General features: G+C 47.0%; 1 long non-coding RNA gene and 2 pseudogenes across 1 annotated transcript; 2 read left to right on the top strand and 1 right to left on the bottom strand.

Moving 5' to 3' along the window:
• Positions 1 to 57: 57 nt before the first annotated feature.
• On the top strand, positions 58 to 17,280 carry LOC149128072 (uncharacterized). Its single transcript, XR_016229316.1, has 2 exons — positions 58 to 1,418; positions 16,982 to 17,280. It is a non-coding gene; the product is annotated as an uncharacterized LOC149128072 (long non-coding RNA).
• Positions 6,096 to 7,679, bottom strand: LOC100343545 (actin-related protein 2/3 complex subunit 2 pseudogene; annotated as a pseudogene).
• LOC103347795 (BET1 homolog) lies at positions 7,416 to 7,890 on the top strand (annotated as a pseudogene).
• Positions 17,281 to 21,347: the final 4,067 nt, after the last annotated feature.

Here is a 21,347-nt window from a genome sequence, read left to right as displayed (position 1 = left end):
CAATGGCCTCACGCTGCTCGCCCCGCCCCTTCGCCCCGCCCTTTCCGGGGGCTCGCAATGGCCTAAGGGGTCCTGAGTCGGGAGATTGGATTGGAAGGGTGGGAGAGCACGCCAGCCCGCTTTGGCTCGATTTCTGTCGGGCGAAACTCGCACCCCTGAGCGTATTTAAACAGAAAAAAAGCCACCAAAATTTTTTTAGGAATTTTAACCCTTGCTGAAGTTCCAGGGACCAGGTTCTTAACTACAACTCTCAGCCTTCTAGAACAGCTTCCCAAATTATCTGTAGTGAAAATGGGCTACTTTTCCAATCCATTGTTAAGAGATCCTTTAGTAAAAAACAGTAAAAATGAATTAGTAGAGGGGCCGGCGCTGTGGCGCAGTAGGTTAATCCTCTGCCTGGGGCGCGCATTTCCCATCTGGGCACTGGTTCTAGCTTGGTTGCTACACTTCTGATCCAGCTCTCTGCTATGGCCTGGGATAGCAGTAGAAGATGGCCCAAGTCTTTGAGCCCCTGCATCGAGTGTGAGACCTGAAAGAAGCTCCTGGCTCCTGGCTTCAGATCAGCGCAGCGCCGGCCGTGGCGGCCATTAAGGGAGTGAACCAACAGAAGGAAGACTTTTCTCTCTCTCTCTCTCACTGTCTATAACTCTCTCTGTCTTTCACTAACTCTGCTTGTCAAAAAGTAAAAATAAAAAAAATATTTTAAAAGAGTGTTGCTTACACTCAGTTTTTTTTCGGTCCACAGTCCTAATTTAACAATTAGGCATGATATGGTGATAACATACATTAATGGGGCTAGCTTGTGCCCTGGCAGACTAAGCCACTGCCTGCAAAGCCAGCATTCCACATGGGCAACAGTTATGTCCTGGTTGCTCCATTTCTGATACAACTATCCGCTAATGGCCTGGGAAAGCAGCAAAAGATGGCCCACGTGTTTAGGACCCTGCCTCCCACCTGAGAGGCCCAGATGAAGCTCCTGGCTCCTGGCTTCTACCTAGCCCAGCCCTGGCCTGTTGAGGCCATCCTAGGGTGAATGAAAATCTCTCTCTCTCTCTCTCTCTCTTTCTCTCAGTTTCTCTACCTCTTTCAAATAAATAAATCTTTTTTAAATGCCTATAAAAATACTTTTAAAAAAATGAGGCCAGAGCTGTGGCATAGCAGGTAAAGCTGCCACCTGCAGTGCTGGCATCCCATATGGGCACTGGTTTGAGTCCTAGCAGCTCCACTTCTGGTCCAGCTCTCTGCTATGGCCTGGGAAAGCAGTAGAAGACGGCCCAAGTCCTTGGGCTCCTGCACCCATGTGAGAGACCCAGAAGAAGCTCCTGGCTCCTGGCTTTGGATCAGCGCAGCTCCGACCATTGTGGCCATCTTGGGAGTGAACCAGTGGATGGAAGACCTCACTCTGCCTCTGCCTCTCTGTAAGTCTGCCTTCCAAATTAATAAATAAATCTTTAAGAAAATATTTCTTTTCTTTCTGGAAAGCATAGTGATAGAAGTGAAAAGCCAGAGACAGTGAGCTCTTCCATTTGCTGATTCACTCCCCAGATGTCCACAACTGCTAGGCCAAAGCCAGGAGCCAGGAACTGCATCCAGGTCCCCCACATGTGTGGCAGGGACCCAGGTATTTAGGCAATCACCTGCTGCATTCCCAAGGTGTTCATCAGCAGGAAGCTAGATCGGAAGCGAAACAGCCTGGACTTCAACTGGTACTCTGATTCAGGATGCTGGTGTCACGCACGGTGGCCTAAACCACTGCACAATATTGATTTTAATCAATCCCTCTTAAAAAACAGTCTAAACAAACACCATGTATGTTAATATTCAAAGTTTTTAACATGATAAATGAGGTGATCTTTTAAAAAAAGATTTATTTATTTATTTATTTGAAAGTCAGAGTTACACAATTACGCAGAGAGAGAGGAGAGGCAGAGAGAGAGAGAGAGAGGTCTTCCATCTGATGGTTCACTCCCCAGTTGGCCGCAGTGGTGGAGTTGTGCTGATCTGAAGCCAGGAGCCAGTAGCTTCTTCCTGGTCTCCCATGTGGGTGCAGGGGCCCAAGGACTTGGGCCATCTTCTACTGCTTTCCCAGGCCAGAGCAGGGAGCTGGATCGGAAGTGGAGCAACCAGGTCTCGAACCGGTGCCCATATGGGATGCTGGCACTGCAGGCCAGGGCGTTAACCCACTGCGCCACAGCATTGGCCCGAGGTGATTGTTCTATGATTGGATTTAAGAGCTTCTTGCAAAAATTGCCAAGGATTAGGTATAATTTAAATAGCTCATCTATTTTTACATTGTATTATAGAAATGAGTCTTACATAATTACATTGATGGGAATAGATGGGAAGATTTTGAAACCCAGCAAACTAAGGATACTCATTGTTAACTTTTATATGAAACAAAAGATGGCTGTGTTTTCAAATTCAACTTCAAGCTTTCATCAGTTGCCAGTTGTAATAATCTATATTTTAATGTTTTCATTACATTTAAATTATATTTTGATAAGAAATTAATATAACATTTTATACAATGATAGGGTCACAATTACCAAGTCAATGTTAAAATATCACAAATTGTTACATGCACATAACTGGTACACATATGGACTCACCGTATGAAGTCAACAGCATCCAAACTAGTCCCATGCCAGAAGACCAATTCACTTACCAGTCTCCATTTTTACAGCTATATGGAATGGTAAGGAAAGCTTCTAAGTGATATCAATTTCTGCACTCATCTTATTGTGGAGAGATAACAAATAGTTCACAGACTGACACTGATTCATAAACCACATTTCAAATAACACTGCCCCAAAGACGTGGTCCACAAACTTAGCAGTTTGTTCTGCACCAAGGTGATTATGGGGCTTCGAGTGAAACTGTCACAAATTGGATCATTTGAGTCCTCAACAAACAAACAGTAAATAGAAGCATAAGAAGTTTATTGAGGCCGGCGCCGTGGCTCAATGGGAGACCAGGAGAAGCACCTGGCTCCTGGCTTCGGATCAGCGCAGCGCCGGCCGCAGCAGCCACTGGGGGGTGAACCAACAGAAAAGGAAGACCTTTCTCTCTGTGTCTCTCTCTCTCACTGTCCACTTTGCCTGTCAAAAGGAGGAGGAGGAAGGAGGAAGGAGGAAGGAGGAAGAAGTTTATTGAGAGGAGGGATCTTTGAGAAAGAGAGAGGAAGCAGAACTGGGCAGGAAGAGCCTCAGACCATGTTGCAAACTGACCATCCCAGGGAACCCAGCAGTGACCTTCAAAGCAAAGGAGGTCCCTTAGAGAAGACCACCTGGGCAGAAATGGCCAGGTACTTCTCTAGGTTCAGATATTGCTGGTGGCTGCCTGGCGTGAGGATGGCTTCAGCTTAAAAGCTGAGACAGATCCTAAGATGCTACCAACTGGAGGCTGCCAGTTAACTACACTCCTGCAACTAAATGGATATTTTTTTTTTTTGAAAGGAGACCCTTCAGGGTATATGGCTCCACCAGCATTACACTAAATATCCACAGCTGAGTAACACCAACAATCCCACCCATGATTTGCTCAACAAATATTTGCTGAATCCACATTAAATGTCGGGGCCTATTCTACATGCTATGGATACAAAGTAGGAGAAAGTCACTCACTTTGCCGGTGCTTACGTTTAAATTTCTCTTGGGAATACCTACCCTTCTTTTTCCTGCACTTCCAACCACTTGCTCCCCTATTCTTTTCCTCCTTTTTTCTCCTTAAATTTCTATGCATTTAAACATTTGAACCTTTCTGATGCATGGTTGAGTCTTGCTCAGCTCCCTCAGGAAAAAATGGAGAAAGTCAAAGTTATCCAAGGCTTCGGGTTATAGGAAAAAGGTGCCTATTGATACTCTTTGAAAACCACTACATCATGTTATGTCACAGTTTCTGTGAGAATCCCCCTTATCCACCTTCTACAATATATCCTATATGGGCACCAGTTCAAATCCCAACTGTTCCACTCCTGATCTGGCTCCCTGCAGCAGAGCGCCGGTAGAAGCCACAGCGCCGGCCCCCAAAACTATTTTCAAAACCACTTAGTGGCTGTGCCTAGGTAACCAATCAACGTCTCCTTCTTGCTAGGCTTCTGTTCTCCATGAATCTCATGTGTATGGTAACTCTAGGAAAATATAAACTTTCTTTTTTGTGTGTGAACAATGACCTCAGAAATAAATCTAGAGGCTGGTGCCAGTAGTAAACAGATCAAATAGAAAATTCAATTAAGTGATCAATCTTAGCATGAAAATAGAATTTATGAATAAATCAGAAAGTGTAATGTAGCAGTCCATGTTGGCTTAGATTTAAAACATGAGTTCATATATATGGAAAAATGATCCATTGATAGTATTAGCTAGAGCAACTTTTTCATCACATGAATTTTATTTTTGTAAAAAAATAGTTTATACAAGTTCTGAGTTGCTGGTGAATCCTTTCTAGAAAGTCATGTACTTCCTATGTAAATTTTCCCATCACTGATTAACCTTTTCACCAACTTCCACCAGTGCGGTTTCAGTGTGTTTATAAGATAATTAAAAAGCTAGAGTTGGGGAAGATGGATTATATTCCTCAGTAATATTTTCCTAAATGTTACAGCAGAAATTAGGTACTATATTTTGCAAACTTAAGAATTTGAAAATTTCTTTATCACCAGGTTCTACTGAGTTTTCAACACTATCAGTAAGATAGGCCCCTATTACAAGATGGCAAAATAGTTGAACCAAATGTCATTCATCAATGAATCTTCAATGACTTCTTGGAAAGTACTCATTTTTCTAGATATTGAGACTGTTCTCTGGGGCCGGTGCCATGGCATAGCGGGTAAAGCCACTGCCTGCAGTGCCAGCATCCCATATGGGCACTGATTCAAGGCCCAGCTGCTCCACTTCCGATCCAGCTCTCTGCTATGGCCTGGCAAAGCAGTGGAGGATGGCCCAAGCCCTTGGGAGACCCTGAGGAAGCTCCTGGCTCCTGGCTTCGGATTGGCACAGCTCCAGCCGTTGCAGACAATTGGGGAGTGGGCCAGCAGATGGAAGACCTCTCTCTCTCTCTCTCTCTCTCTCAGCCTCTCCTCTCTCTCTGTAACCTTTCAAGTAAAATAAATAAATCTTTTAAAAAAATAAATAAACAATATTGTGGGGAGCAACTGGGAGCAACTTGGACTAGACTAAGTTACTCAAATTAAGACTTATTCTATGCATCTGCTCTCCCACAATATGGCGCTGGGAGAGGAGGAAACAGCTTCTACACAGCTGCCTCCAGTTCAACCAATAAACTGTAGGACCTGCTCCTGATTGGAGGAGAGCAGCGTACTCGGCGTGTGGGTAGCAGAGTTGGGATTGGTGGAAGAGGACTATAAAGGAGGAGAGAGACAACATGCACCGCGAACACCTGTGCAGCCCCCGAGAGAGCCGGCCGGCGGCAGTGTGCCGCTCCCCCGTGGAAGTGGGGAAAGTGGCAGGAGGAACCGCCCTTCCACGGAGGTGGAAGGGACGGTAGCCAACCCGGGAAGAACCAGCAGCAAACCCGGGGAGGGCCGAGCAGGCAAAAGAACAACGCAGGGTTTAGTGTCGTTCCTCCACGAAGACGGGGAGCGACATAATGGTGCCGTGACTCGGATAGGAAGCCTAGGCAGGGTTTAGTGTCGTTCCTCCATGAAGAGGGGAGCGACACAATATCATAGAACATGTTTAAAATAATTTTTAATTTTTTAAGATAGATTTTCTTTGTTAGTGACTTCAACCATATTTCTTTAGATACAGGAGTTTCAAACTCAAACACTTAGGAAAAAACAAGCTAACATTGCATTATCCTGCATCTCATTACCAGCAACATGTTGCAAAGTAGAAGCTTGGAAAAGAGGGTCGAAGGGAAGGGGAGTTAGGGAGGATGGTTAAAAAAAAAAAAAAAAGGAATTAAGTTGATCAAATGGAATTTTCTTTTTTTTTTTTTTAATTCTTGGGAACTATGAAGTCCTTACAAGCAAGGCTCGTTTCTGTAGATTATCTTCAAACGTGTACAAAATGAAACCAAAATGGAGATCCCTTGAGAACCTGAAGAGGTGCAATTTTTTTTTATTATTTATTTGGCAGGTAGAGTTATAGACAGTGAGAGAGAGAGAGAAAGGTCTTCCTTCCGTTGGTTCATTCTCCAAATGCCCACTATGGCGGGCACTGCGCCGATCCGAAGCCAAGAGCCAGGTGCTTCCTCCTGGTCTCCAATGCAGGTGCAGTGGCCCAAGCACTTGGGCCATCCTCCACTGCCTTCCCGGGTAACAACAGAGAGCTGGACTGGAAGAGGAGCAACCGGGAGTAGAAACCGGCACCCATATGGGATGCCGGCACTGCAGGCGCAGGCTGAAGTGCAATATTAAAAGCTACCATTATCCACAGCTAGTGTTCCAGCCTTCAGTCAACAGCCACCTCCTCCTCCTGTTCCCAAGAGCTGGCGGGATGAAAACGTCTTCCTATGACTTTTCATTTCTTTTTTCTCAGCATCTGGGCGTGCACGGTTCAGCACCTTGAGGAAGTCAGACGTTTGTGCCCGCACACGGGTGTGCATACAGGCCTCAGAGCACTCGATGTGGTAATGCAGGTAGTCCCGGAACGTGTGGACAGGGTTGATGGTGTTATCTCGGGCACTGGCATTGGTGTGGTGAGGGAACAGCGCCAAGGTGATACAGCTGATGTTGTCGCCCACAGCAGCAAGCCCAGGGGAGGGTCTCTGTGGCTGGAGAGGACCTGAGGGACTGTGTGACCGGCTCTGCGGCCTTAGAACTCCTGCAAGAACATCTGTCCTAGGACCACATCATCGTCATCCTTAAACATGGTGCTGAAGACTGCTGAGTCTGTCCTTTTTACACCCAGCATACACGGCCTCCTCACCCCTAGGACGGATAGCTGCCCTGTTCTCTCCTTCTCTGCCTTCTTCTTGGAATTGGAAGTATTTCTCAAAGGCAGAGGCAAAACGGCTCCACGTCCACATGCCAGCCTGATGTACGTGGAATCCTCTCTGCAGGCAGACTATGGAGGTCGGCTAGCAAAGAGACACTCCATCCTGATTCTGGATTCACCAGGAAACCCCTGCACATCGTTTTTAATGACTCCTGAGCGCCATGTGCCTGAAGTTCTTTGTAGAAATCCCATCGCCTTGGTGTTCTCTCCATTAGGATTTGAAATACGATGGAGGACGCCATCAGAATCTGCAGATGTTACTTCTGCTCCTGGTTTGTTTCCTGCTGCCGCGTTCTCGACCTGGAGAGCGAGCGTCTCCTCCACGATGCGGTTGTTCACCTCCTGCATGGTCTACCTTGGCGGCAGCCGGCCCCGGAAGCCTCAGCCGCCTCGCCTCGCCGATAAGGTCAGTCCCCGCACTTTAAATTTAAAAATGACTACGTTCAGACTGATGTCATGGTACTGGGGGTGAAGAGTCGGTGCTTCGCGGGGCTCTGGGACTGAAGACGCGGTCTGGGTGACCCTTGGCCCTTTTGTAACCCTCTGCCCCCCCCCACCTGCCATGTTCCTCCCTCTGCTGGCAGGATGAGGCGCAGGCCTGGGGAAAGCAGTACCTCCTGGCCACTCCGGGAACTACGGCGATGCTAGTAGTGCCTGTGAAGAAGAAAACCAGGGACTCGTTGAAACTGGGAAGCAAAGTAACAGCTACAAAATCTCTGTCCTTTGAAACAGGCTGTGAAATTAAAAATCAAAATAAATTATTAGCTGAAATGGATTCACAGTTTGACTTTACAATGGGATTTCTAGACAGGACTATGGAAAAACAGAAGGTTTTTATCCAGAGGAAGCCAAATCCAACTATTGTGCTATATGATGTTGTTTTCACTGTCTGTCTTTTTTTGTCATTTATTTGATTATTAAACTGACGTGATGCAAGTAAATGTGAGTTTGGAATTTGTTCCAAACTTGGATGATCACTTTGATAAAAACCAGTATAACATTCCTAATTTTCAAACACTGTGGCCTTTCCCATTGAAGATGACTGAATTGTGCTTATTTTGGAGATCACATTAGATAATACATTGCTCTTTGAATACTGTTTCTTTTTTTTTTTTAAGATTTATTTATTTGAAAGGCAGATTTACAGAGAGAGGAGAAACAGAGAGGAAGAGAGAGGTCTTCCATCTGCTGGTTCACTCCCCAATTGGCCACACCTACCAGAGCTATGCCGATCTAAAGCCAGGAACCAGGAGCTTCTTCTGGGTCTCCCATGTGGGTGCAGGGGCCCAAAGACTTGGGCCATCTTCTACTGCTTTCCCAGGCCATAGCAGAGAGCTGGATCAGAAGTAGAGCAGCCGGGACTCGAACTGGTGCCCATATAGGATGCTGGAACTGCAAGCGGCGGCTTTACTCCACTAGGCCACAGCGCTAGCCCCTGAATACTGTTTCTTAGTGGCTCCTTTTAGCCCCTGTTTTCAGGGGTGCTGAGATAACTAAAGGCCAGTGTGGCTTTGCCAATTTGTTTCCTGTTGTTTGCTGCTTGTCAAATTGAAGAGCAATATAAAATTCTATTGTTACCATAAAGGTAGGTTTCTGGTTCACGTAAGGAAACTTAGTGGGAGAGTAACAGAATGCCTGGAGAGCCTGCCAATGATGTCTTAAGGTAGTGACCCAGTTTGTTTTAGAATAGTGAATGTGTTTTTATAAACTGTCATCAACCATATTGATATACTCCCCTTTCCTCCTTTATTGGTTAAAGCTGTAGCCAAGGGCAGACGCAGTGGCATAGTGGGCTAAGCCTCCGCCTGCACTGCTGGCTTCCTATATAGGTGCCGGTTCATGTCCCGCCTGCTCCTCTTCGATCCAGCTCTATGTTTAGGGCCTGCAAAAGCAATAGAGAATGGCCCAAGTGCTTGGGACCCTGCACCAGCATGGGAGACTCGGAAGAAGCTCCTGGCTCCTGGCTTCTGAGCTCCAGCCGTTGGGACCATTTGGAGAGCGAACCAGCGATGGAAGCCCTCTCTCTCTGTCTCTGCCTTTCTCTATAACACTATCTCTCAGCAGAAGATGGCCAAAGTGCTTGGACCCCTATACCCACATGGGAGAACCAGAAGAAGCTCCTGGCTCCTGGCTTCAGCTTAATCCAGCTCTGGTCATTTTGGCCATTTGGGGAATGAACCAATGATGGAAGATCTGTCTCTCTCTCACTGTAACTCTCTCTTTCAAATAAATAAACCTTTTTAAAAAACACTCAGACATCGAATTTGGAGTTAAGAGGACTTTAGCTTTTTTTAAAAAATTTTATTTTATTTATTTGAAAGACAGAGTTACAGAGAGAGGTAGAGACAGAGAGAGAGGTCTTCCATCCGCCAGCTCACTCCCCAGGTGGCCACAACGGCCAGAGCTGCGCCAATCCAAAGCCAGGAGCCAGGAGCTTCCTCCAGGTCTCCCACGCAGATGCAGGGGCCCAAGGACTGGGTCCATCCTCCACTGCTTTCCCAGGCCACAGCAGAGAGCTGGATCGGAAGAAGGGCAGCTGGGACAGAATCAGCACCCATTGAGATGCCAGCGCTTCAGGCCAGGGCTTTACTCGCTGCACCACAGTGCTGGCCCCAAGGACCTTTTGCTTTAATTCCTGTGTTTGTTTAGAGAAAACAAAACAAAAGTACACTGTTGAGTAAAAAGACTTTTTAAATATTGTTAAATACTTCATAAGTCACTATTTTGCAACTTACCCCAAAGGTTTTAAAAATAAGTGTTTTATTAAAGTAAAAAAGGACAGCATTAGAAGAAAACACAAATGCTTATAAAGTACAAATACCTTCCTCAAGGAACAATAAACTATTGGTCTTGGTCCAAAAGAAGATCATATAATCTTATTAAGATATCAAAAGCGCCCTTAGCTTGTTAGTGGAAAATTCAATCAGTACTGTAATCTCTAATGACACTGTTTTTGGAGTCCAGAGTATGTCTTTCACTTTTTAATAGGCTGAAAGTACCTATGTGGGCTTTTTATAAATCTATCAAACTTGCTAGCAGTAGCTTGCTGATCATTTATGTTAGATATAATTCATGTTTGAATTAGGAAAGCTGAATCATTTCTGGTAATACTCCTGAAATTAATGAAAGACTCTTTGTTTCTGTTTTCACATTAGTGCTGCTTACCTGTTCAAAGGTGTGTATTTGTGCAGTGAGACAGGCAGAGTGTAATTAACATCTGACAATGCAGTACTGTCTGGATCGGCACGTGAGGCTTCCGTAATGCTTCAAAACTGCTTTTCCTTACTCATTTATTTTGTTTCCAAGAGTGCACACGCATGTTCCAGAGTTCCTTAAGCTCATTTACTCGTTTCATCCACAGATCCTCATATGACATGTTGTTTTGCAAATTTTAAGAAAGTCGGCCGGCGCTGCGCCTTAATAGGCTAATCCTCCACCTAGCGGCGCCGGCACACCGGGTTCTAGTCCCGGTCGGGGCGCCGGATTCTGTCCCGGTTGCCCCTCTTCCAGGCCAGCTCTCTGCTGTGGCCCGGGAAGGCAATGGAGGATGGCCCAGGTGCTTGGGCCCTGCACCCCATAGGAGACCAGTAGAAGCACCTGGCTCCCGCCTTCGGATCAGCGCGGTGCGCCGGCCGCAGCGCACCAGCCGCAGCGGCCATTGGAGGGTGAACCAATGGCAAAAGGAAGACCTTTCTCTCTGTCTCTCTCTCTCACTATCCACTCTGCCTGTCCAAAAAAAAAAAAAAAAAAAAAAAAAAAAAAAAAAAAAAAAAAAGAAAGAAAAAGAAAGTCCCTCTGACCATCCTTTGTAATTTTCCAAGAATAGTATAACAGAGATTAAAGTTAATTTTCTACACATGGGAAGTGAAAATTTGTTAGTAAATTGTGTAATAAATGACTTGATTTATACTGACTTGAAAGTTGAAATTAAAATATGGCATAAATATCTTATTACTTAAAAACATTCTGATTGTAAATGCAGCACACTGATTTCTTTTAATAGACCTTGTCTAATGCTGATTAGAATGTCATTTTTTTCTGAAAAAATTGTTAGCCGATATGTGCAGCTTAGTATCCTGAAGTGGATCTTGCATGACAAAAACGACATTAGTGGAGGGAAACTGGTGAGAGCTGTATAAAATCTAGAGTCTGTCGCTCCCCGTCTTCGTGGGGGAACGACACAGGACCCTGCGCTGTTCTTTCTGTCTGCTCGGCCCTCCCCGGGTTTGCTGCTGGTTCTTCCCGGGTTGGCTACTATCCCTTCCACCTCCGTGGAAGGGCAGTTCCCCCTGCCACATTCCCCACTTCCGCAGGGGAGCGGCACACCGCCGGCCGGCTCTCTTCAGGGGCTGCACAGGTGTTCCTTCAACTAGATGTTCCCCTTAGATGTTCCTGGTGCATGCCGTCTCTCTCCTCCTTTATAGTCCTCCTCTGCCAATCCCAACTTGGCTGCCCACACGCCGAGTACGCTGCTCTCCAATCAGGAGCAAGTCCTACAGTTTATTGGTTGAACTGGAGGCAGCTGTGCGGAAGCTGTTTACTTCTCTCCCAGCGCCATATTGTGGGAGAGCAGATGCATAGAATAAGTCTTAATTCCAGTAACTCAGTCCAGTCCGGGCTGCTCCCCACAGATCCCCCTTTCTTTTTATTTTTTGGCGTTGATACGCGCCTGTCTTCGGTGTCCCGTGGCACACACTCTGCTCTACTTGCTAGAGTTGCCACAGGTTCTTACAAGTCCTATCAATCAGGCAAACCGAATCCGGGTCCTCTCTTCGCCATGTTGTGAGGAGGTTTTTAGGCGCTGATGCATGCCTGTGTTCGGTGCCCTGCAGCGCATGCTCTGCTCTGCCTGCAGGGGCTTACAAGCCCTATCAGGCAAACCGAATCCAAGCCTTCTCATTGCCATATTGTGGGGAGGCTTATTGGTGTTGATTCGTGCCTATCTTCGGTGACCTGCAGCTCATACTCTGGTCGAGCTGCCTGCTGGTGCTTATCGCCCTAATCAGGCAGACCGAATCCAAGCTCTCTCATTGCCATGTTGTGGGGTGACTTATTGGTGTTGATAACGTGCCTGTCTTCGGTGACCTGCGGCGCATAAGCTGCTAGCCGCCCGCAGGTGCTCACCACTTCCCTAATCTGGCAGACCGAATCCAAGCTCTCTCATTGCCATGTTGTGGGGAGGCCTTTCTATTTCTCTATTTCTCTATCTCCGGGCATTCCTATTTCTCCCATTTTACTTCTGTCTGCCAGCATTCCTATTTCTCTCACTTTACTTCTAAACTTCTGTTTCTCTTATCCCCGCAGCTTCCCGGCGCCTCGCCCTGCCGGCAGCTTCCCGGCTCTGCGCCGCTTCAGCCAGCGCCTCTCTCATCTGCGCAGCTCGGCTTTGCGCGCACACTCCGCGGTCTCCGCGCTTAACCCTTTCGCGTCTGAACCACGGCCTCGCGCCAGCCCCGCGTTCCCTATGTACTTGAGCCCCGCACGCTCTGTCTGCGCGCGGCAGCCTCCACGAGTCACACAGCGTAGCTTACGTGTCCGCCACTAGCATTCAATCTAAGTTCCCCGGGCTAGCCTGGCGAATTCAACCCAGCTTACGTCTCCGCCCCACGGTTTGGCTTCCCGTCCTTTGCTCCCCGGGCTAATCAGACGGATCCCAATCTGGCTTACGTTTCAGCTTCTGGTTTCAACTTTTCGCCCCCTATTCCCGGGCTAACTTGAGAATCCCAAAGTGGCTTTCGTATCCGCCTTGGCCTGCCCCCCGCGGCTTCAATTTCCCTAACATTTTTCTCTACCCGGTATGTTTCCCCAAGCTTTCCTCCAACAATACTCCTCCCTCATTTCTCCTGGCCTCTCCCCACAGTCCGCATCCGAGTCTGTTTGTTCTAGCTTTCACTTTCGCTTTCGACCTTAGAGATTTCTCCCAGCTTCCCCCCGTAGTCCGTATCCGAATCTATGCCTAGGCTTTCAATAGCTTCTTCCGGCACCCTTTTCGTCCGGCTTTTCCCAGGCTGTTTGCTAGTCTCTCTCTCCGATATTTTCCCAGTTCTTCCCGTTTCTTCCCTCCTAGGTTTTTTATCCGTCCTAGGTTTCCTATCCGTCCTAAGTTTCCTATCCGTCCTAGGTTTTCTATCCGAGTCAGGTTTCCTATCCGAGTCACGGCACCATTATGTCGCTCCCCCTCTTCGTGGAGGAGCAACACTGAACCCTGCCTAGGCTTCATATCCGAGTCACGGCACCATTATGTCGCTCCCCGTCTTCGTGGGGGAACGACACAGGACCCTGCGCTGTTCTTTCTGTCTGCTCGGCCCTCCCCAGGTTTGCTGCTGGTTCTTCCCGGGTTGGCTACTATCCCTTCCACCTCCGTGGAAGGGCAGTTCCCCCTGCCACATTCCCCACTTCCGCAGGGGAGCGGCACACCGCCGGCCGGCTCTCTTCGGGGGCTGCACAGGTGTTCCTTCAACTAGATGTTCCCCTTAGATGTTCCTGGTGCATGCCGTCTCTCTCCTCCTTTATAGTCCTCCTCTGCCAATCCCAACTTGGCTGCCCACACGCCGAGTACGCTGCTCTCCAATCAGGAGCAAGTCCTACAGTTTATTGGTTGAACTGGAGGCAGCTGTGCGGAAGCTGTTTACTTCTCTCCCAGCGCCATATTGTGGGAGAGCAGATGCATAGAATAAGTCTTAATTCCAGTAACTCAGTCCAGTCCGGGCTGCTCCCCACAGAGTCTAGCTAATGCAAAGGTTATTTTAGAAGTTCATGGAAATGGAATTAGAAGGTGTTCAGAGTTCAGTGTTTGGCATGGTGGTTAAGATGCCACTTCCCATATCAGAGCACTTGGGCATGAGTCCCACCTCTGGCTCCTGTCTCTAGTTTCCTGCTAAAGTCCATTCTTCAAGGCAGCAGTTAAGGCCAAGTCACTGGTCTCCTGCCACCCACGTGGAAATCCGCGTTGACTTCCTGACTCCCAGCTTCAGCCTGGCCCAATCTGGCTATTGCTGGCATTGGAGAGTAAAATAGCCAATAGGAGATCCCCGCCCCCTTCCCCTCTCAGATAATCTTAGAGGTTCAGCACATTATAACAGTTATAATGTGATCACCTTGACTAATTATGTTAGTTTCTTCAGACTACCACAAAAGCTTCAAACACACAGTTGTGAATCCTCATAGGATTCTAGGGTCTCTGAAAATTTCCTCTGGACTGAGCCCCAGCTGAAAAACACTGCTTTCAGAGATAGCAGAGGGAGAGGCAGCGTCGTGTAGCAGCGAAGATCCAGCTATCAGGTCGGAACTCCCCAGCACAGCTCTCATGGGCTGCGTGGCCTTCTGCAAATTGCTTTCCCTCCCCAGGCCTCAGTTCCCTCATCTGCAGGAGGAGCGATCAAGGAAGCTCCTCATAGCTCATATCTCATTGGCAGCATTAAGTGAGAAAAGTAAGAAAAGCAGGTAACATTGTGGCCGGCATTTGTGACTACCTGCACTTCATTTACACTCAATTACAAAATGGGGCTTATGTTAAGGATGGGGAAGCTACATAAAGAATCCCGGGCTTTGGCCGGCATTGTGGCGTAGGGGATAAAGCTGCCATCTGCAGCACCAGCGTCCCATCTGGGCACCGGTTTGAGTCCCAATTTCTCCACTTCCCATCCAGCTCCCTGCTAATGGCCTGGGAAAAGCAGTGGCAGATGGCCCAAGTGCTCCAGCCCCTGCCCTTCACCTGGGAGACTCAGATGAAGCTCCTGGCTCCTGGTTTTGGCCTGGCCCAGCGCTGGCTATTGCGGAATCTGGCAAGTGAATCAGCAGATGGAAAACTCTCTCTCTCCTTCCCCTTTCTGTCTGTAACTCCAACTTTCAAATAAATAAGTAAATCTTTCTTTTAAAAAATTTTAAAAAGAATCATGGGTTAAGATTCCTTTCCATTGACAGAAATCAGTTTGTATTTACTTTGTCATTTTCTTCCTGACAAGTTGAGAGGGGCTGCTGAAAACCCTATTTTGCTTGGCTTCATGTAGTCAGCAGACCCTTTCTATACAATTGCTTAAACTCCCATGAAGAAGCTATGGTGCATGCGGATAAAAGCACCGACTCTTTCTGGCGTGATTCAAGCATAATCACGGTGTCAACTTTACAAGATGGTAATTAAAGAACATGAGACAATCGGGTGTGTTTTTATGAGGCCGTTGTGACATGCCTTGCATGCCCAGGAGTGAGCTGGGAGGTGGACATGCAGGTGCCTCTTTGGCTCCTCTCTACGTGTTAATGGCTCAATTAAACATGCCTTAAAAGGAGATAATTTGTTTTGTTTGGGGCTTTTACCCCAGAGCAGATCCTCTGTGGCTGAAGGAATTCGAGGGAGCTCTACCCACAAGCATGTTCCCTGGTTGCTCCTGCTGCCCCCTCAGGCCCAGGCGTTGTCTGGAAAGGCTTTCCTGAAGCCCTGGCCTGGATCCCCGGGACCCCTGAGCAACACGGGTATTTTTAAAGGAATTTGACAGCTTTTGTGACCACCTAACTCTTCAGGACAAAGCAGACACACTTGACATATAAAGGAATTTCAAAAAGTTTATGGAAAATGGAAGTAAAAGGTAACTTTACTGGGGGCAGGCATTCGGCACAGTGATTAAGACATCACGTTGAGAGGCTGGCGCTGTGGTGTCGTGGGTAAAGCTGCCTGCCTGCAGTTCCAGCATCCCATATGGGCACCAGTTCGAGCCCCGACTGCTCTACTTCTGATCCAGCTCTCTGCTATGGCCTGGGAAAGCAGTAGAAGATGGCCCAAGTCCTTGTGCCCCTGCACCCACATGGAAAACCCAGGGGAAGCTCCTGGCTCCTGGCTTTGGATAGGCATAGCTCTGGCCTGTTGCAGACACCTGGGGAGTGAACCAGTGGATGGAAGACCTCTCTCTCTCTCTCTCTCTCTCTCTCTCTCTGCCTCTCCTCTCTCTGTGTAACTCTACTTTCAAGTAAATAAATAAATCTTTAAAAAAAAAAAAGACATCATGTGGGAAGCCCACATTGCATATCAGAGTGCCTAGGTTCAAGTCTAAGCTCTGCTTCCAATGCCAGCTTCCTGCTAATGGACACTCTGGGGAGCAGAAGGTGATGCCCCAAGTACCTGGGTTCCTGCTACTCGTGTGGGAGACCAGAATGAGTTTCAGGCTCCTGACTTCAGCAGGCATTTGGGGAGTAAATCAGGTGATGGAAAACTGATCTCTACCCCCACCCTTTTTCAAATAAAATAAAATAAAATAAAAAATGTTTAAGATAAGTTTTTGGGGGCAAAAAAGTTGAACTCCACGCATTGATATTCAATAATGGGCATTTTCTACAACTTCTTGAAGACCCCTTATAATGCCAAGATTGTAGTATAGTGGTGAAAAACACAGCTATCTCATGAAGAGTTTCATCTTCCCTATTTAAGTGAACACTTTCCCAACTGCTCTTGCTTCCTAGAGAATTGTTGTCTCAAATTCACACAACTACATGGTGTGTACATAGGAATTCTTCCTACTAGTCTTCTTAGAATTATTATTAAAGTAAAGTAAAATTAAAATACAGTTCCAGGTTCAAGTTTCTGATAACCCTTTGCTTTTAAGTTTAGCTGTATAACCAAACTGCAATGTCAAGGAGTGGGCATTTAGCCTAGTAGTTAAGACACTTGCATCCTACATTGTAATACCTGGAGTGGATTCTCAGCCCCGGCTGCTGAATTCAGCTTCCTGCTAATGTGTACCTGGGGAGCAGCAGGTGATGGCTCAAGTATTTAGGTCTCTGCTGCAAATGTGGGAGATTCAGACTGAGTTCCCAGCTCTTGACTTCAGCCTGCCCCTGCACCAGCTTGAGGGGTAAATAATAACATGGGAGTTCTCTCTCTCTCTCTCTCAAATAAATAAGCTTTTTAAAAACTTATTTGTTAATATGTCACTTGTAAGGTGGAAAAAATGGAGTGATTGATTTTCAAATTATGTAAGGTCCCAAGGATTTTACAAGTTTTTTCATACTTTTCAAATATGTTATATTTGAAGGTTTCTGCCTGGGCTAATTGAGAAGAGCATTGGTTACCTAGCAGTTTCTACAAAGAGGACAAGCTCAAAGGCTTCTTGAAAGACAAAGTTCAAGGCCCCAGGACTTGGGCTTGTGGGACAATCAGCATGAGGCCTGCAAGACAACATGGGGTCTCCGATACGGTGGGAAGTTGGTGTGCTCGTGCTGGGCACTCAGGCCCCAGCACTCCCTTTCCAGCAGATGCTCTTAGAGGACCATAGACCACATGAAGACCTGAAGAGGTGCTGGAGCTCTGCCCTTCCCCAGAGAAAGCCTGGGACTATTCTGGCAAAAGGAACTTGGAAGCTGGAAAAACACATTCAGAGAAACTCAAAAATCTACTGAGGCTAACAGCATGAACGGAAATGTGGAAATGATTACCTTGATCACAAAGAAGACTGGAAATCTTTAAGTAGAGGCATTTGTAGTAATTTGTACCATGTTGGACTTCCTCTATGCTGTGACCTTTGCTAATTGGAAAATAGCTATTCATGAAGAAGGCCCAATATTTTTGGTAAATCTCCAATGAAGCTCCTAGAGTAAAGCATTTGCATCTGAATACAATAGATAATGGATCTGAAAATCAAAATTACCTTAATCTCATCAACAAAAACAATTCTCCACATGCATAAACAAAGTATTTTACATAAAATAAGGGTATGGTGTCATGTGGTTTCATTTGCTTCTTTTGTAGAGTTGGCAGAAGAAATCTGTCATTTTCATTAACAACCGTAATTGATGTGTATTTCTTGAATTCCAAATGAGAAAATTCCATGGTGTTTTTAACCTTATGTCAATAGCATATTTTGTTCTCTTCATACTATCTCGCTACTTTAGGAGGGTCATTTTCACTACGTTCCCCAAATACCTACTAGGCAGTTCCAGAGGCAGAAATCCTGAAAGAAGCAGTTTATACTGAATCCTTCTCATGAGAGCTGCTGGGGCTCAGAGAGTGGTGCTCGGGCGGCTGCGCTTCCGCTTGCTGCGTGATTGGAACTGAAGGAGTTTGGAAGCCTCAGAAGCAAAAATCTCGGATCTTCTCCCATCCTCCTGCCTTTTAGTCCTCTCTGCTCCCAAACAAATCACAGAAACTAAAATTGCTTTTCCCTCAAGTGGATCACAGAAATTAAAACACCTCTCCCCTGAGGCTGGCACCGGGCTCACTAGGTTAATCCTCCGCCTGCAGCGCCGGCATCCCATATGGGCCCGGGTTCTAGTCCCGGCTGCTCCTCTTCCAGTCCAGCTCTCTGCTGTGGCCCGGGAAGGCAGTGGACAATGGCCCAAGTGTTTGGGTCCCTGCACCCGCATGGGAGACCAGGAGGAAGCACCTGACTCCTGGTATCTGGCTCCTGGCTTCGGATCGGAGCAGCGCCGGCCGTAGCGGCCATTTTGGGGGGTGAGCCAACGGAAGGAAGACCTCTCTTTCTGTCTCTCTCTCTCTCTCTCTCACTGTCTAACTCTGCTTGTCAAATTAAAAAAAAATCATTAAAAAAAATTCTGGAACCTACCTTGTCTGATAGTAGGTCACGAGACACTTGTTCCGGCTGGCACCGCGGCTCAATAGGTGGCTAATCCTCCACCTGCGTTGCCAGCACCCCGGGGTTCTAGTCCCGGTCGGGGTGCCAGATTCTGTCCCTGTTGCTCCTCTTGCAGTCCAGCTCTCTGCTATGGCCTGGGAGTGCAGTGAAGGATGGCCCAAGTGCTTGGGCCCTGCACCCGCATAGGAGACCAGGAGGAAGCACCTGGCTCCTGGCTTCGGATCAGCACGGTGCGCCAGCTGCAGCAGCCATTGGTAGGTGAACCAACGGAAAGAAGGAAGACCTTTCTCTCTCTCTCTCACTGTCCACTCTGCCTGTCAAATGAAAAAAAAAGACACTTGTTCCAGAGGGCTCCCGATACTCAAGAGGAAGGAACTCTATACAGAAAGACCAAAAACAGATAGACCTTGCTGGGTTTTGCCTTGAACCATTACCATTAGGTTATAACCTTTTGTCCAATCACATTTCTACATGGGTGTCCCTTCTTTTTTAATAATTTTTTTATTTTTTTTAAGATTTATTTATTTACTTGAAAGTCAGAGTTACAGAGAAGGAGAGGCAGAGAGAGAGAGAAAGAGAGAGTCCTAGAGAGAGAGAGAGAGTCTTCCATCCGCTGGTTCAGTCCCCAATTGGCCGCAACGGCCTGAGCTGTGCTGATCCGAAGCCAGGAGCCAGGAGCTTCTTCTGGGTCTCCCACACGGGTGCAGGGACCCAAGGACTTGGGCCATCTTCCACTGCTTTCTTAGGTCATAGCAGAGAGCTGTATTGGAAGTGGAGCAGCCAGGACTTGAACCGGTGTCCATATGGGATGCCGGCACTGCAGGCCGGTGCTTTACCCACTACGCCACAGCACAGGTCCCCAAGGTAAAGCATCTTTCTAAACAGGTGATATTCCTTCTGCCTGAACCTCCAGTCTGGTTCCCCTTACCTGTCTGCCTCTGTGTCTGGCTAGGGGCTTGCCTGGGGTATCCTGTCCATGTCCAGTATGACTGACAGAGAGAGAGAAAGAGAGGTCTTCCAACTGCTGGTTCATTTCCCAAATGGCCTCAATGGCCGGAGCTGGGCCAATCCAAAGCCAGGAGCTTCTTCCGGGTCTCCCACGCGGGTGCAGGGGCCCAAGGACTTGGGCCATCATCTGCTGCTTTCCCAGGCCATAGTAGAGAGCTGGATCGGAAGAGGAGCAGCAGAGACAGGAACCGGCGCCCGTATGGATACCAGTGCTGCAGGCTGGAGCTTTAACCACTGCACTACAGCGTCAGCCCCACCAGTGTGGATTTGAACTTACCATGAGAAACCAAACAGAAAAGTTCTTCAAGTCATCAGATTTTTTAAAATCAACTTTACTGAGGTTGATTTAAATGCAAGAAAATGTACCAGCCCCAATCACTGCTTTTCTATCACTGTAGATTAATACAGCCAATTCTAGAACTTCATATCAATAGAGCCACACAATGCTTATCTTTTTTATCTGCCTGCTTCCATATAGCACAATTTTCTGAATAAATAAGTGAATGTAAATGATTTGAATAGTTAGGTGCAAGTCTTCTTCTGGGCATATATTTTTATTTCTATTTGAATCCTAGGAGTGGGATTGCTGAGTCACATGGTATATGTTTATTTTTATAAGAAACTGTCCAAATGTTTTCTAAAAATGGCCATAATATTTTATACTCCTACTTTCCCTACATCAAGAGTCAGCAAACATTTTGCTTAGAGAGTCAGAGAGTAAACATTTTAGGCTTTGTGGTCTACATATGGTCTCTGTCACGCTGTCTTTGTTTCCTTTACAATCCTCTAAAACTGTAAAAATAACTCAGGCTCAAGGGCCATACAGAAGCAGACTATGGTCAGATTTGACTCTAGTGTAAATTCTGTATTGTTCATGGCTCAACTGAAAAGCAGAACCACCAAGAGAAGGATACAGATTTAGGGATTTGTTAAAAAGATTTGGCCTTGGGGCCGGCCCTGTGGTGCTGCAGGTTAATCCTCCGCCTGGGCTGTATGAGCGCTGGTTCTAGTCCCGGCTGCTCCTCTTCCAATCTAGCTCTCTGCTATGGCCTGGGAAAGCAGTAGAAGATGGCCCAAGTCCTCGGGTCCCTGCACCCACATGGGAGACCAGGAAGAAGTTCCTGGCTCCTGGCTTCAGATCAGCTCAACTCCGGCCATTGCGGCCATCTGGGGAGTGAACCAGCAGATGGAAGACACCTCTCTCTCTCTCTCTCTTTCTCTCTCTCTCCACCTCTGCTCTCTATAACTCTGCCTTTCAAATAAATAAATAAACAAGCAAACTTACTTCTATCATTGGGATTGTGGAGAGAAACTTGATAAAGGAAAGAACTTTTCCACAAACACAATAGCTATGGTGCTGCACTTTTTTTTTTTTTTACTTTTTTTGAACTGGTATTTATTTGTTTGAAAGCAAGCAAGCTCTCATTTGCTGGTTTACTGTCCCAAATGCCTGAATCAGCATAAATTTTTTTCTTAAAAGATTTATTCATTTTATTTGAAAGGCAGAGTTAGAGAGGCAGAGGCAGAGAGAGAGAGAGAGAGAAAGAGAGAGTCTTCCATCTGCTGGCTCACTCCCCAAATAGCCACGACAGCCAGAGCTGAGCAGATCTGAAGCCAGGACCCAGGAGCCAGGAGCTTGCAGGGGCCCAAGGACGTGGGCCATCTTCTACTGCTTTCCCAGGCCACTGCAGAGAGCTGAATCCGAAGTGGAGCAGCCAGGACTCAAACCGGCACCCAGATGGGATGCCAGCACCACAGGCAGTGGCTTTACCTGCTACACCACAGCGCCAGCCCCAGCATA

This window comes from Oryctolagus cuniculus, chromosome 2, assembly GCF_051225735.1.
Source record: "Oryctolagus cuniculus isolate XC-2025 breed Fujian yellow rabbit chromosome 2, ASM5122573v1, whole genome shotgun sequence".
NCBI lineage: Eukaryota > Metazoa > Chordata > Mammalia > Lagomorpha > Leporidae > Oryctolagus > Oryctolagus cuniculus.
Note: the sequence above shows the minus strand (reverse complement) of the source record. Positions and strands in the feature narration are given on the sequence as shown.